At 44.0% G+C, this 13,666-nt stretch overlaps 1 pseudogene; it reads left to right on the top strand.

The window, feature by feature from the left end:
- The first annotated feature begins 3,043 nt into the window (after positions 1 to 3,043).
- LOC143647761 (histone-lysine N-methyltransferase SUV39H2 pseudogene) lies at positions 3,044 to 4,137 on the top strand (annotated as a pseudogene).
- Positions 4,138 to 13,666: the final 9,529 nt, after the last annotated feature.

Raw genomic sequence — 13,666 nt, 5'->3', positions numbered from 1 at the left:
ACATGACCTTATATGTGCAGAAGTCAATAAGGCCAGGATGGAGAGGGGCCCTCCTGGGTCGGGATGGGTCCTAAATCCGACGTGAGTGTCTGCACAGGAGGCAGAGCCCGGAGTGAGCAGCCACCAGCCAAGGAAACACCAAGGCTGAAGGCTTTCCCCCAGAGCCTCTGGAACAGATCATGCTGCTGGCGCCCCGATTTCGGACCTGTGTCCCCAGAGCTGTGAGAGAACACACCTGTGCTGTCTCCAGCCTGCGGTTTGTGGCAGATTGCTCCGGCAGCCCCAGGGACTAAGGCGATGGCTGTCCTGAGATGACAGTTTCTCTTCTGCACATCTCATCCACTTGGCCCAGACGTGGAATCCCAGCACCGAGAGGAAGCTTCAGCCCGTGTCCCTGGCACATAGGACCAGACAAGGTAGAATGAATCCTGCAGATCAGAGTCCTACCTGCTTGCCACGAGGTATGCCTGGTGCAGCACATCTGTACCGTTCACTTCCTTCTCTGCCACGAGAAACCCCACAGGCAGTTCCGGGAACTGCAGGAACTTATTAAATATCATTCATTTCTCCCCTAAGAGGGTGCATTTAGGGGTCAGACTGGCTGGGGTGGAATCTCAGCTTGACCACTTGCTTGCTGTGGTCGTTAGTTTCAGGTATCAACTTGGCCAGGTGAATGTGCCTAGTCCTATTGCTGTGGACATGAGCCAATGGCATGTGAACCTCATCTGTCGCTGATTACATCTGCGGTCGGCTAGGAGGCGTGCCTGCTGCAATGAATGACGTTTGATTTAACTGGCTGGTGCTTAAATGAGAGACTCAATGTAGCACAGCCCAAGCAGCTCAGCATACCTCATCTCTGCACTCGCAGCTCAGCCAGGCCTTTGGAGATGTAGAAAGGAATCACTCCGGGGAAAGTTGTTGGAACTCAAAGGCCTGGAGAGAAGGCCAGCAGAGATCATCCTGTGCCTTCCCACGTAAGAAAGAACCTCAGTGGAAAGTTAGCTGACTTTCCTCTGAAGAACTATAAATTAACTAAATAAATCCCCTTTTACTGAAAGCCAATCCGTCCCTGGTGTGTTGCATTCTGGCAGCTTTGGCAGACTAAAACACTTGCTATGGGCAGGTTAACAAAGTGCTAACTTAGTCTAGTTGGTTGGTGCTAACTAACCTTGTTCTGGTTGAGGGCAGAGTTCAGCAGGGTGGACAGGAAGCCCTGTGGCCCCCCATCTTCTGCACACTTGCCTACCCCTAAAGCATCTCCAAGGCCACCACAGGATCCTCTCCAAGGTCTGCTCTCCTTCCTCCTGCACCCAGGTGGCCAGTGGCTCACCACTCAGCCCTGGCCGGGGCAGAAGATGGGCTCCTGGGGTCTGGTCATGCTGGCCTTCAGTGTTCCTTGGGCCTCCGGCCTGCACTTCTGGGTCACCTCCCAAAGGCAGCCTGCAAGATAACCCTGGCTGGTTTTCAAGAAGGGTTCCCGCTCCACTTTTTTTATTTTATTTTATTTTATTTTTTTATTAATTAAAAAAAAATTAACACAACACTTAGAAATCATTCCCCGTTCTACTTTTTAAAGGAGGGTTTCCTTGCATCTTTTATTTGGTTTCCTCATGTCACAATCCCTTTTCCTGAAACTTTCCTGCCCCATTTCTTCCTTCTGGAGACTTTGTGGTTTTCGATGGTGAAGGGAGAGCTGAAGGCCAGCACAGCCAGCAAGACCACCGTGGGGACCGTGGACGTGGGAGCTCTGTCCCCACTGTCCATGCTGGGCACACCGCCCGGGTAGAAACAGATGCACCTGCTTTTCCACTGAGATTTCACCCATTTTATGTTTGTGAAAGTATTATGTTTTCTTACTGTGCTCCCAAAGCTTTTAATGGCGTTCTCCAAGTCAAAGATTTTACCTTCATTTTCATGGGGCTATCCAAAGTGAGGTTTCCTTCTAAGAATTGTGGTCACAGTGACTCATGGCTGAAACTCCAAGACAGGATGGTAGAGAAATCATTACGACAGGAAGAACTGCCATGACCACCATTGGGAGGCAACCACAACCAATTGCCCAGGGATGTGGGGTGGAGCGGGCATACTTTTCCCCATTCCTCCTGCAGGTATGCCTAAATCCCTGGACATTTTGTATAACACAGACAGAAGAAGGTACTGAAAAGTAGAGAGAAGATGGAAGACTGGCTTAGGACCTCGGGCCCCAAGGAACCCTGCCATGGTGAGCTCCCTGGACTTTCTTTCAGCTTCATATACCACAAACTTGAGACTGAAGAAGCCAGCTAGCTGGATACATCAATGGCCACAGACAGGTAACTCCTCAGTAAAAGCCTGCCTGTTCTCTCTAGGCAGACAACCAGGAATCCAACAAGGCAGAAAGCATGTAGATGATAACTGCTCTGCTCCAGATGAGCGCCACAGAAAAGTCCTTCCACCCCACCCACACTCCCACTAACAGAAGCTGGATGGGGGTCTTGGGCTTCCATCCTCAACAGTCTGTCCCAAGGTGCCCCAGCCCCGTGCTGCGGTGGTGTCAGAGAAGGCTGAGCAGAGCAGAGGACTATCATCCCTACCCTCCCTGTCCCCACTGGGAGATGTTGGAGGAGGCCTAGGGGAGAGACAGGACATTTGCCACCACCTAGCAGTAAGGAAGGAGGAGGCCCTGCCCTGTGGAGTCTGAAGGCCACATGGAGAGCAGAAACAAGGCACTCCTATCCCTCTTGGCCAGGAGATGATCATGTGGTTTTTCCCTTTTGATTTGTTAATGTGCTGGATTACATTAATTGATTTTCTTGTGTTGAACCATCCTTGCATTCCTGGTACAGACCCCCACTTGGTCATGGTGTATAATTCTTTTAATGTGCTTTGGATTCAATTTGCTAAAATTTTGTTGAGAATTTTTGCATCTATGTTCTTTAGGAAGATTGGCCTATAGTTTTCCTTTCTTATAGGATCTTTGCCTGGTTTGGGGATTAAAATGATATTAGCTGCATAAGGGGTGTCCACAAGGTGGCGGCAGCCAGGCCCAAGGTGCCCCAAGGATATGGAGTATTATCTCATAGAATGGAAAGGATGGCCAGATTTACAAGTACTTGGGAACCTTTGCAAAATCTGAAATGTCTGCTACTACTTCAGCAGTTCTCTAATGACAAACAGAACTATTTATCTCAGGTAAAGCAAGGTAAAGCAATAACTCTGAAAGACAGTAACAAGGCTCTGAAACCTGCCATTGCTGAATGCATTGTAAAGAAGGCTAAACAAAGGATAGCTCTGCAGAGATGGCAAGACGAGCTCAACAGAAGAAAGAATCACAGAGGAATGATATCTGTTGAAAATGCTTTTGATCTAGAGGGCCCACCTTCAGATTTCTACTGCATAAATGAGTACATGCCAGCTCCTGGAATCAGTTTAGTAAATGAAGCCACCTTTGGTTTTCATGCATAGATTGCTTCTTTGAGAAATGTTGTCCTGCTGAAGCTGGAGTTCTTTTGGCTTATAATAAAAACCAACAAATTAAAATCCCCCCGGCACGCCCATCTATGAATGCAACTCAAGGTGTCTTTGTGGACCTGACTGTCCCAATAGGATTGTACAGAAAGGCACACAGTATTCCCTTTGCATCTTTTGAATTAGCAATGGCTGTGGCTGGGGTATAAAACTCCTTGTAAGGATTAAGAGAATGAGCTTTGTCGTGGAATATGTTGGAGAGGTAATTACAAGTGCAGAAGCTGAATGACGGGGACAGCTATATGACAACAAAGGAATCGCATTCCTCTTTGATCTGAACTTTGAATCGGATGGATTCACAGTAGATGCAGCATGAAATGGAGATGTGTCTTATTTTGGGAATCACACTTGTGACCCAAATCTTCAGGTGTCCAATGTTTTCACTGATCACCTTGATACTCGTCTTCCCTGAATAGCATTATTTTCCACCAGAACCATAAATGCTGGAGAAGAGTTGACTTTTGATTATCAGATGAAAGGTTCTAGAGTATATCTTCAGATTCTGTTGACCACAGCCCAGCCAAAAAGAGGGTCAGAACTGTGTGCACATGTGGAGCTGTGACTTGCAGAGGTCAACAGAATTTTCAGGAAATAGAACTCGCGATAATTGTAGTTTTTGTTCTAATGTGAATATTTTTTCATATTATCAAGATTATACCTGTGTTAATTTACAATTCATGCTTCAACACGTATCCAAAAGCATTACTGATGTTTCTGAAGACAGGAACTTCAGGCCACACAGAAGAATTTGAAGTGTGCCTATTTAATGGTTGGATGCCGGACATGGAAGGAAAACTATTTACAGATCAGCATGTGTGTACTTAAAGAGTCTGTGTGATGGAGAAACACTTCATTCTGTGTTACACTGGTGATGTAGCCATTGCCAAGACCAGACATTCAACTTGCTCCATGCCTTGAGTTTGGAGACATGGTTATTTTAATTTGGGCAAATATACAAATTCTATCTTTGTTATTATATTGTCATTCTATTTACTTGCTTAATATTTGCCATACTTGTATGTGAGACAAATAGGTGATTCTGAATTTTATATTCTATTTTATACTTCTATCATTAACACATTGGCATCTTAATGATATAGAAAGTTAAGGTGTAAAATTAAATGTGAAAAAAATTAATTACACCTTGATTTGCTATTTTGAAGCAATCTAGACCATTCTGAAGTGTGTTGGAACTAGTAGTTCTTTAAGATTTTTTTATCCTGTTGATGACAAATCTCCAGAAAGCTCTTTCTAAAAGTCTGGAATGGCTGACCATTATGCTTCCTAGAAAGGACTGAAGTCGTGGGACCCGTCGGGCATTCTGGACTGCTAAGTAGCAGGAAATGAGCTCTCGAGATGCACCTCGTATAACGCAGCTCAGGAGAGCCGCACTGGGAACCTCTGCTGCCAACGGAAACAGCACCCCCCAGCATCCCTGCGCCGTGTGACCATGGCTCCACCGTACATTAATAGGGCATCTGCTGTATTTCAGTCAGTTTTAACACTTCCTTTCCACGAACTTTAATTACTTTTTATGTCTTTCAGGTTCTGAAAAAGTAATCTATATTTTGAAGTGACACTTGTTTTACACATGAATTTTTTTAATGTGATAAAGCTTAACTTGGCTTGGCAAAAAAAGCTTTTGTGTACCTCAATTATGAGACCATTTATTAGTTGTATTATAAAGATTGATATTGAATATATTAGTGTTTTCACCCTGCACAGTAAAGCCTCAATCAAGAAAAATTATGCTTTCATCTTTTCCTGATTTAGGGATTTCTAATTGTGTAGATAAAATGTAGCAAATGAATTTCTAATCATGAAGATAAAATGTAGCAAATAAATTTAACCATCAATATTCCTAAAAAAAAAATGATATTAGCTGCATAAAATGAGTTAAGTAGAGTTCCTTTTTCCTCAATTTTCTAGAAGAGTTTGAGCAGGATTGGTGTTAGTTATTTTTGGAATGTTTAATAAAATACCCCTGTGAAGCCATCTGGCCGTGGGCTTTTCTTTGTAAGAAGATTTTTGATGACTGATTGAATCTCTTTACTAGTGATCGGTTTGTGGAGGTCTTCTGCTTCTTCCTGAGTCAGTGTAGCTTATTCTTATGTTTCCAGAAATTTGTCCATTTCCTCTAAGTTGTCTAGTTTGTTGGCATATAGCTGTTCATAGTTTCCTCTTATGATTTCTTTTATTTCTTCAGAGTCTGTGGTAACACACTCCTTCTCATTTTTTGTTTTGTTTATTTGCATCCTCTATTGTTTTTCCTTTGTCAGTCTTGCTAGTGGCCCATCAATTTTATTGATTTTTTCATAGAATCAACGTTTGGCTTTATTGATTCGTTCTATTGTTCTTCTGTTCTCCCGTTCACTTCACTCTGCTTTCATCATTGTTATTTCCCTTCTTCTATTTGATTTAGGGCTATTTTTCTTCTGTTTGATTTAGGGTTGTTTTGATATTCTTTCTCAGGTTCCTCCAGGTGAGCAGTTAAGTCCTCGATTTTTGCTCTTTCTTGTTCACTAATACAGGCATTTAGGGCAATAAGTTTCCCTCTCAGCACAGCCTTTGCTGCATCCCATGAGTTTTGATATATTGTATTCTCATCTTCATTTGTCTCTAGATAGCTGCTGATTTCTCTAGCAATTTCTTCTTTGACCCACTGGTTGTTTAGAGTGTGTTATTTAACCTGCATGTATTTGTGAATGTTCTCATTCTTTGGTGGTTATTGAGATCCAGGTTTATTCCATTGTGATCAGAGAAAATGCTTTGAATAATTTCAATGTTTTTAAATTTATGAAGACCTGTTTTGTGCCCCAGCATATGATCTATCCTGGAGAATGTTCCATGAGCACTAGAGAAGAATGTATATCCTGGTGTTTTGGGGTGCAATGACCTATATATGTTAGACCTAATTCATTTATCAAATTGTTTAACTCCTCTATTTTCTTGTTGATCTTCTGTCTGGTTATTCTATCTATAGAGAAGAGTGGTGTATTGAAGTCCCTACTATTATTATTGAAACGTCTGTTGCTCCCTTCAGTTTTGCCATTAAAGGTTCTGCTGCACGTTTTGACAAAGGATGACAGGTCAGTCAGCTTGTCGTGGTAGGCAAGGTGGAATGGAGAGGCAAAGGAGGGGAGGGATTGGGGTGTGCATCCACGAGGCTTTTTTGACAGCCAGATATGACAGGTCAGGCTATCTGAGGGCAGTGGCTGTGGAAATGTAAGGGTGGGATTGATCCATATTTTAAAGAAAGAATCAATAGGACTTAGGGATGCATCAGAATATTAAGGGGAGGGATGCCTTCGGGAACAAATAGATGCAGGGAATGACATTTTCAGGGATGTGGGAGAGAATGAGAATGAGTTCAAACATAAAGAGTTTGAAGACATAGCAAAGCACTGACACAGAAATGTTTGTTAGGCAGGTGGAAAATTTGTAATGGACACTTGGGAGAATGAAAAGGATAATGTTTAGAAAGAGATGATCGAAGCATCATTGGGACATATCTGAAGGTGGGAAAGTGGATGAGACTGTGGGGGTGGAGGTGGGATAGGGAAATCAGTTGTGGGACTGTAGGTTGAGTCTGGAGTCACTCCACACAGTGACATCATGAACAGTTACACAGCTGTGCATTGCCCAAGGATCCCAGCTGAATTTGGGATCCATGTGGGTCACATGGAAAAGCCCTTTTCTAATTTTCTCTAAGATACCCTTTAGTGGCACTTCTGTTTATGGAGTTTGAGGAAAGAGGAGAATCAAGGTGTATTTGTTTGTTAAATGCTGCTTGAATGCAATATACCAGAAACGGAATGGCTTTTTAAAAAGGAATTTATTATGCTACAAGTTTAATGGTATGTTACAAGTTTACAGTTGCAAGGCCATAAAAATGTCCAAACTAAGGCATCCAGAGAAAGATACCTTGACTCATAAAAGGCCGATGGTGTCCAAACTCTTCTGTCAGTTGGGAAGGCGCATGGCTGGTATCTGCTGGTCCTTTGGCTTCTGATTTCAGACAGCTTCCTCAGGGATGTTTTCTTTCTGCATCTCCAAATGCCTCTGTCTGTGTCAGCTCTGAAGCAACTGTGTTCTCCAAAATGTCTCCCCTTTTAAAGGTCTCCAGTAAATTGATCAAGACCCAATTTGAATGGGCCAAGTCACTTCTCCACCTAACCAAAAGCCACACCCACAATCAGGCCTCATATCTCCATGGAGTAATCTAATCAAAGGGCCACACCCACCATTGGATGGGTCACATCTCTATGGAAGCAATCTAATCAAAAGCTCCCACCGTAAACAATAGATCTGCTCCTATAAGATTGGATTAGGAAAAAGAACACGGCTTTTCTGGGGTACAGAAGAGCTTCAGGATGGCACATGGGGTGACCAGCCATCCTGATTTGTCTGGGACAGAAGCATTTCACAGGATGTGGAACTCTCCATACGAAAACTGGGGCAGTCCTGGGCAGACCCAGGGGCATATTTGTCCTAAGGAGAATGCAAAAGGGAAAGAAGAAAAAGATCAGGAGTGGCAGAAGTCAGAGTGTCACAGAAGCCAGGGGGGAATATGACACTGGTCACTGCAGGTTGAAGTTTTCTGAAGAGATGGTTTCAGTAATTAGGCACAGAAGCCTAATTGCAGGGATCCAGAGAAGGTGAATGTAGAGGGGGAACTGGTGGCAGTGACCGTGGCCACCCATCCAAGAAGTCTGGCCACCAGATGGGAGAGACTTGGGCTTGTGGTCCAAGAATGCAGTGGAGATGCAGACGGATGGATGTTTCAGACCCAGAAGAAGAGCCTGGTGAAGAGAGAGATCCTAGAGGCACAGGCTCTCCGGCAAGGAGGCAAGCCTGGAGAGCACTGCCGCATTTTGACGAAGTGACGATGTGTCTGCTCCACGCTGGGCTCACGTGGTGGTTCAGCTCTGCATATGTTGGTCATTTCTATGACCTGCTTTGTTGTGGCTGCAGTGCCGGTGACCCAGAGGTTCCCACCTCCCGCTGCCACCACTAATAGTCCTTGATTGATGACCACGTTGTTCAAGCTACTGAATCAAGATGTTTGAAATTCTTTCCAAGCACCCAGAGTGTGGAGTTATTGTCACCTTCCTTTCCCTCCTCAGCTGCGCTTGTCCCTGTCCCACTGCTACAGGGGGTGGGTGTTTGCCCCGAAACAGGCCCAAGAGGAGAGGGGAGATGGTACGTCCTCGTGACCCATCCAGAGTGCCTACAGGTGGTTATCACACAGAGAATGTGCAGCAGCGTCCATATGAGTGTGGGAGTGTATGTTTGCGTGTATGTGCATGCACATGCTTGTGCAAGTGTGTGCATATGGGTATATGGACACAACAAAGCACTCATCCGCTAGGCACTGAAAGGTTAACATGGATTTTTTTTCCCTGAGTGGTAAAGTGAAGTCATTTGCTATCTGAATCTTTTACTAAGAGCATAGTAACCTTTCAAAAAGGTAGTTTAAAAAAATTGAATTATGTAATAGTCCAAATATGCAGAAAAATATAGAGAAAAATGCGACAAAATCTATAGGTCCATAAAACATGTTGCCATATTTGTTTTAAATACTAACAAAAAATTAAAATTTTATGAATAGAGTTGGAATTTTCCACTGTCTCACCATTCCCCTTCCCCCAGGAAGCTACTATCCTGAAATTGCTGTGTGCAATTAAACTTTCCTACACATGGGAATCTCCTTTAACAATATACTGTGGGTTTTTGCATTTAAAAATTAATGAAAATCAATTATGTAATTAATAACAGTAAATTCATTTATAATTTTAAATGTAATTATGATAGTATAGTGGTAATTCACAATTAATATAAGTTCTACTGAATGTGTAATTTTACAACTTGCTTTTTTCCTTCATTACATTTTAGAGATTAATCCATATTGACATAGGTAGAATATCTGATTCATGCATTATAATCATAATGTGTTATTAGTTATTATACACACATATATACACATAACTACAATGTTACTTATCCTATTTCCTGTCAATTGGTATTAGGTGGTATAGTAGTTTGGAGTGTTATATACCCCAGAAAAGACTATATATTTTTAATCCATTTCTATGAGTGCAGACTTATTGTGGGTGGGGCTTTTGCTTAGGTTATTTCAGTTAAGGGGGTCTTAATCCTTTACCGGAGCTTTTCATGAGAGGCAGAAACACCGAGAGAGAGAGAAAGACAGAGAGAGAGAGAGAGAGAGAGAGATTAGAGAAACATTCAGAGATGCTAAGGACCCACAGAGGCTCAGAGAAGAGGCCACTGATAGCAGTGAAACCTGGCAGCGAAGGACCAGTAGATGCTGGCATATGTCTTCCCATGTGACAGAGGAACCCTGGATGTTGGCAGCCTATCTTCAGAGAAGGTATGTCTTCTTGATGCCTTCATTTGGACATTTTCATGGCCTTAGAACTGTAAATTTGTAAACTAACAAATCCCCACTGTAAAAGCCAATCCATTTCTGGTGTATTGCATTCTGGCAGCTTTAACAAACCAAACCAGGTGTTTTCCAATTTTTGTCTATATTAACTTTGACCAGGGAATGTCGAAAGCCTCCTAATATATGTCTCCTTGTGGGCGGTTTCTCCAGGCGGTTGCTGAGAAGGAGGAGCTGCTGAATTATGACTTGACTTGCGAGCATCTTCAACTTTTCTCATCCTTACCAAGTTCCTCTCCAAATGCTGGACCCAATTTTCACCTCCATTGGCAGCATGTGACAGTTCTAGCTTGTCTGCATTCTCCCTGAACACTCTGAATATGAATCTTTAATTTTTTGCTCATTGAAAACATATAGAATAGTATTATATTGTTCTTTTTCAATGCATTTCTCCAGTGACTTGTGGAATTTAATATTTCCTCATACTCATTGGTCATCTGAATTTCCTCTTCCTTTTCATGTTCTTTGTCTATAATTCTAATTTGGGGTAGAGGTGTGTATTAGTTAGGGTTCTCTAGAGAAACAGAATCAATAGGGAACACTCACAAATATAAAATTTATAAAAGTGTCTCACATGACCGCAGGAACGCAGAGTACAAAATCCACAGGGCAGACTGTGAAGCCGATGATTCTGATGGAGGGTCTGGATGAACTCCACAAGAGAGGCTTGCCAGCTGAAGCAGGAAGAACCTGTCTCTCCTGAATTCTCCTTAAAAGGCTTCCAGTAATCAGATTAAGCATAACTCATTGCAGAAGACACTTCCCTTTGGCCAAGTTGACACGTGAACCTGACCATGACAGAGTGTTTGAGTGTATTTGTGGTTTCCAATTTAGGAGAAAAAATATATTTCCAGTAGAACAACCTTTTTGATGTTCCCTGAATATCCCAGGTCCCTTCCTGCCTCAGAGCCTTTGCCATTTTCTGTTCTTGATATGGGAATGCTCCTTCTCTGAAGGATCTCCCTTGAGAGATCCTCAAGGCTTGATCTCTCCAGCTTTCACCTCTTCAAAGGTCACCTTGGGGAGGCCGTGGCTGACCACTCTATTTAAGGTTGCAATCCTTCCTTGGGTACCAGCTCTTCCTAGCCTCCCCTCCTGTTTCAGTTTTCTCTGGAGCATATATTGCCATCTGATATATTTTTCTTGCTTATAGTGGATTAAAGACTGCCCCCAATTCTTTACACTCCTTCTGTTGAGAAACGGGTTCTGGTTCCCCTTGAATCTGGGATAGCCTTAAAGATTTCTGTGATGGATAGGATGTAACAGAAAAGATGTTCTAGGACTCTTGAGACTAACTCCCATATGAGTCTCTTGGAGTGGTTACTGTTGGGCATTCCCTTTCAGGAAGCATCCGATGGAACCCAGCCTCCATGCTGAGAGGAAGTCTAGGCAGCACTTTAGAGAGGCCCATGTGAAGAGGAAGAAGCTCCCACCTAGAGCCCCAGCAGAACTGCCAGCCAACACCCAGTGTCAACTGCCAGCCTTAGGAGAACACCCATTCCTAGTGAACTTTCAGGTACCTACAGCCTCAGCCAGTATCTGCCTGCAATTACATATGTGACCCCAGTGCCCCACTGGGCCCTGCCCAAACCTTTTTTTTTTTTTTTTAACATGGGTTGGCACCAGGAATCGAACCCAGGTCCTCTGGCATGGCAGGCAAGCATTCTTGCCTGCTGAGCCACATGGCCCACCCTGCCCAAATCTTAACCCACATAATCATGAGCAAAAAAAAAAAATGGTTTTTGTCCTTGAGTTTTGTGACATTGTGATACTCAGCAATAGATAACCACAACATTGTTTATTTTTTATTATGAGACTATAATCCCCATGAGGGTAGGGGTGCTTATCTATTTTGTTTTTTGCTTTATCCCTTGCATCAACTACAGACCGCAGCACACTGCAGGGAGTCAGTAAGTTGAATGAATGGATGGATGAATGCAACTGTGTCCAAACTCTCATGAAGTGTCTGCCGTAAGATTTCCTGGCATCCCACAGAAAGGGCAGAGCCCTGGAAGCCCCCACCCTCACACAACCCGTCTTGTGGCTGTCAGCAGAGTTTCTAACGCTGGTTTGGCTGTGGTTCTGTCATCTGGAGGAGTGTGTGAAGGGCCAGCTCTAGCTGCATTGTGCGATCGGCCAGCCACCAAGAGATGGAATCACAGTGTTGAGAACTTAGCATTTGAAGCCCAGGGCGATCCCTTCTGGGCTCTTGGTCAAACGGCATCCCTGACTTGCCTAAGCCCAGTTTTCTTTCTAAAATGGGGGTGAGAAAAACACCTGCTTCACAGAGGGATTGTCAGGATTAAATGACAAGGCATGTAAAGCATTTAGTGCCATGCCTCTTGCAATAGGCCCTCAGTAGGGAGTAGCTGCTCTTTTTAGTACTGATATGAATAACTGTAGGAAATCCACAGGGTCGTGGACTCCAGAATTACACATTTAATGGGCTTGGCGTTGGAGGCCGACCCTTACATGCCCCCTTGAGTAAACATCGTGCTGGGTTAGAGCCCCAACCTTCCTGTGAGAAAGGGGCAAGGTACCACGAGACAAAGGACAATGAGTCAACCCAAGGGCGGGAATGCATGTGCATTGTTAGAGCCAATGAAAGGGGACAAAGGAGAAGGGGGAGATGAACACATGGGGTTGGTGCCTCTGATCCCGTCCATGTGTCCATGCGTAAGTGTGGGGTGTCCTCCCCAGAGAGCCTGCCCTCTGTTATTGTTCTTGGGAACTCAAGATTTCCCTCAGGCGGTAGGTCAGGAAGGAGCCAGGGCTGGGATAGCAAGGCTGAGAGAGAGAGAGAGAGAGAGAGTGTGTGTGTGTGTGTGCGTGTGTATGGTGGGTGTGGTACACTTGCAACAGTGTGTGCTATGATGGTGTGTGCAGTGTGTGTGTGTGTATGATGTGTATGTGCTATATATGTGTGTATTTGTTTATATGCATGTGTGTGAGTGGTGTGTATATGTGGTTAGTGGTATGTGGGCAGTGTGTGTATATCAGTGTGTGATGTGGTGTGAAGAGTGGATGTGGGTGTGTGATGGAGTGAGATGTTTGTGGGTGGCACATTGTGGGGCATTTGTGTGTGATGTGCATGGAGGTGTGTTTCTGTATATGTATTTGTGTTGTGTGTATGTGTGGGCAGAGGGGTGGGAGGGAAGTGGGTGACTCATATGAGATTCCATTTCCCTTCCCAAGTCAAACAGTGTGTGTGTGTTTTCATTATCCCTCATGTTTTTACTAACTTTTTTTTTTTGCTGCATGGACGGGATCACATTTCATTATTTTTCCATGTGAGAATGCCGTTATTGCAACACCATTTGTTGAATCTTTTTTTGGGGGGCGGGACGTGCATGGACCAGGAATTGAACCTGGGTCTCCCACATGGCAGCCGAGGATTCTACCACTGAATTACCCTTGCACCCCTCTTACTAACTTTTAAATTGTCCCTTTTCCCTTCTCCCTGGAAATGAAAAACCGATGAGGGCACCTGGTCACACCGAAGTTCTCTGATCTCAAACATACCCAGGGTCATTCATAACCTGGCCCAGGGGTTACTGTACATGTGGGAGCACTTTCTAGGCCAACACACCCAATCCTCGCAGCAAGCTGGAGGATGTCATGTGGTCCTCCCCCTTTCACAGAGGAAGAAACTGAGTGCACAACTCACCCAGATCCACACAGCTCGTAAGTCACAAG

The sequence above is a fragment of the Tamandua tetradactyla genome, chromosome 10 (assembly GCF_023851605.1).
Source record: "Tamandua tetradactyla isolate mTamTet1 chromosome 10, mTamTet1.pri, whole genome shotgun sequence".
Taxonomy (NCBI): domain Eukaryota; kingdom Metazoa; phylum Chordata; class Mammalia; order Pilosa; family Myrmecophagidae; genus Tamandua; species Tamandua tetradactyla.
This window is presented reverse-complemented; position numbering and strand designations above follow the sequence as displayed.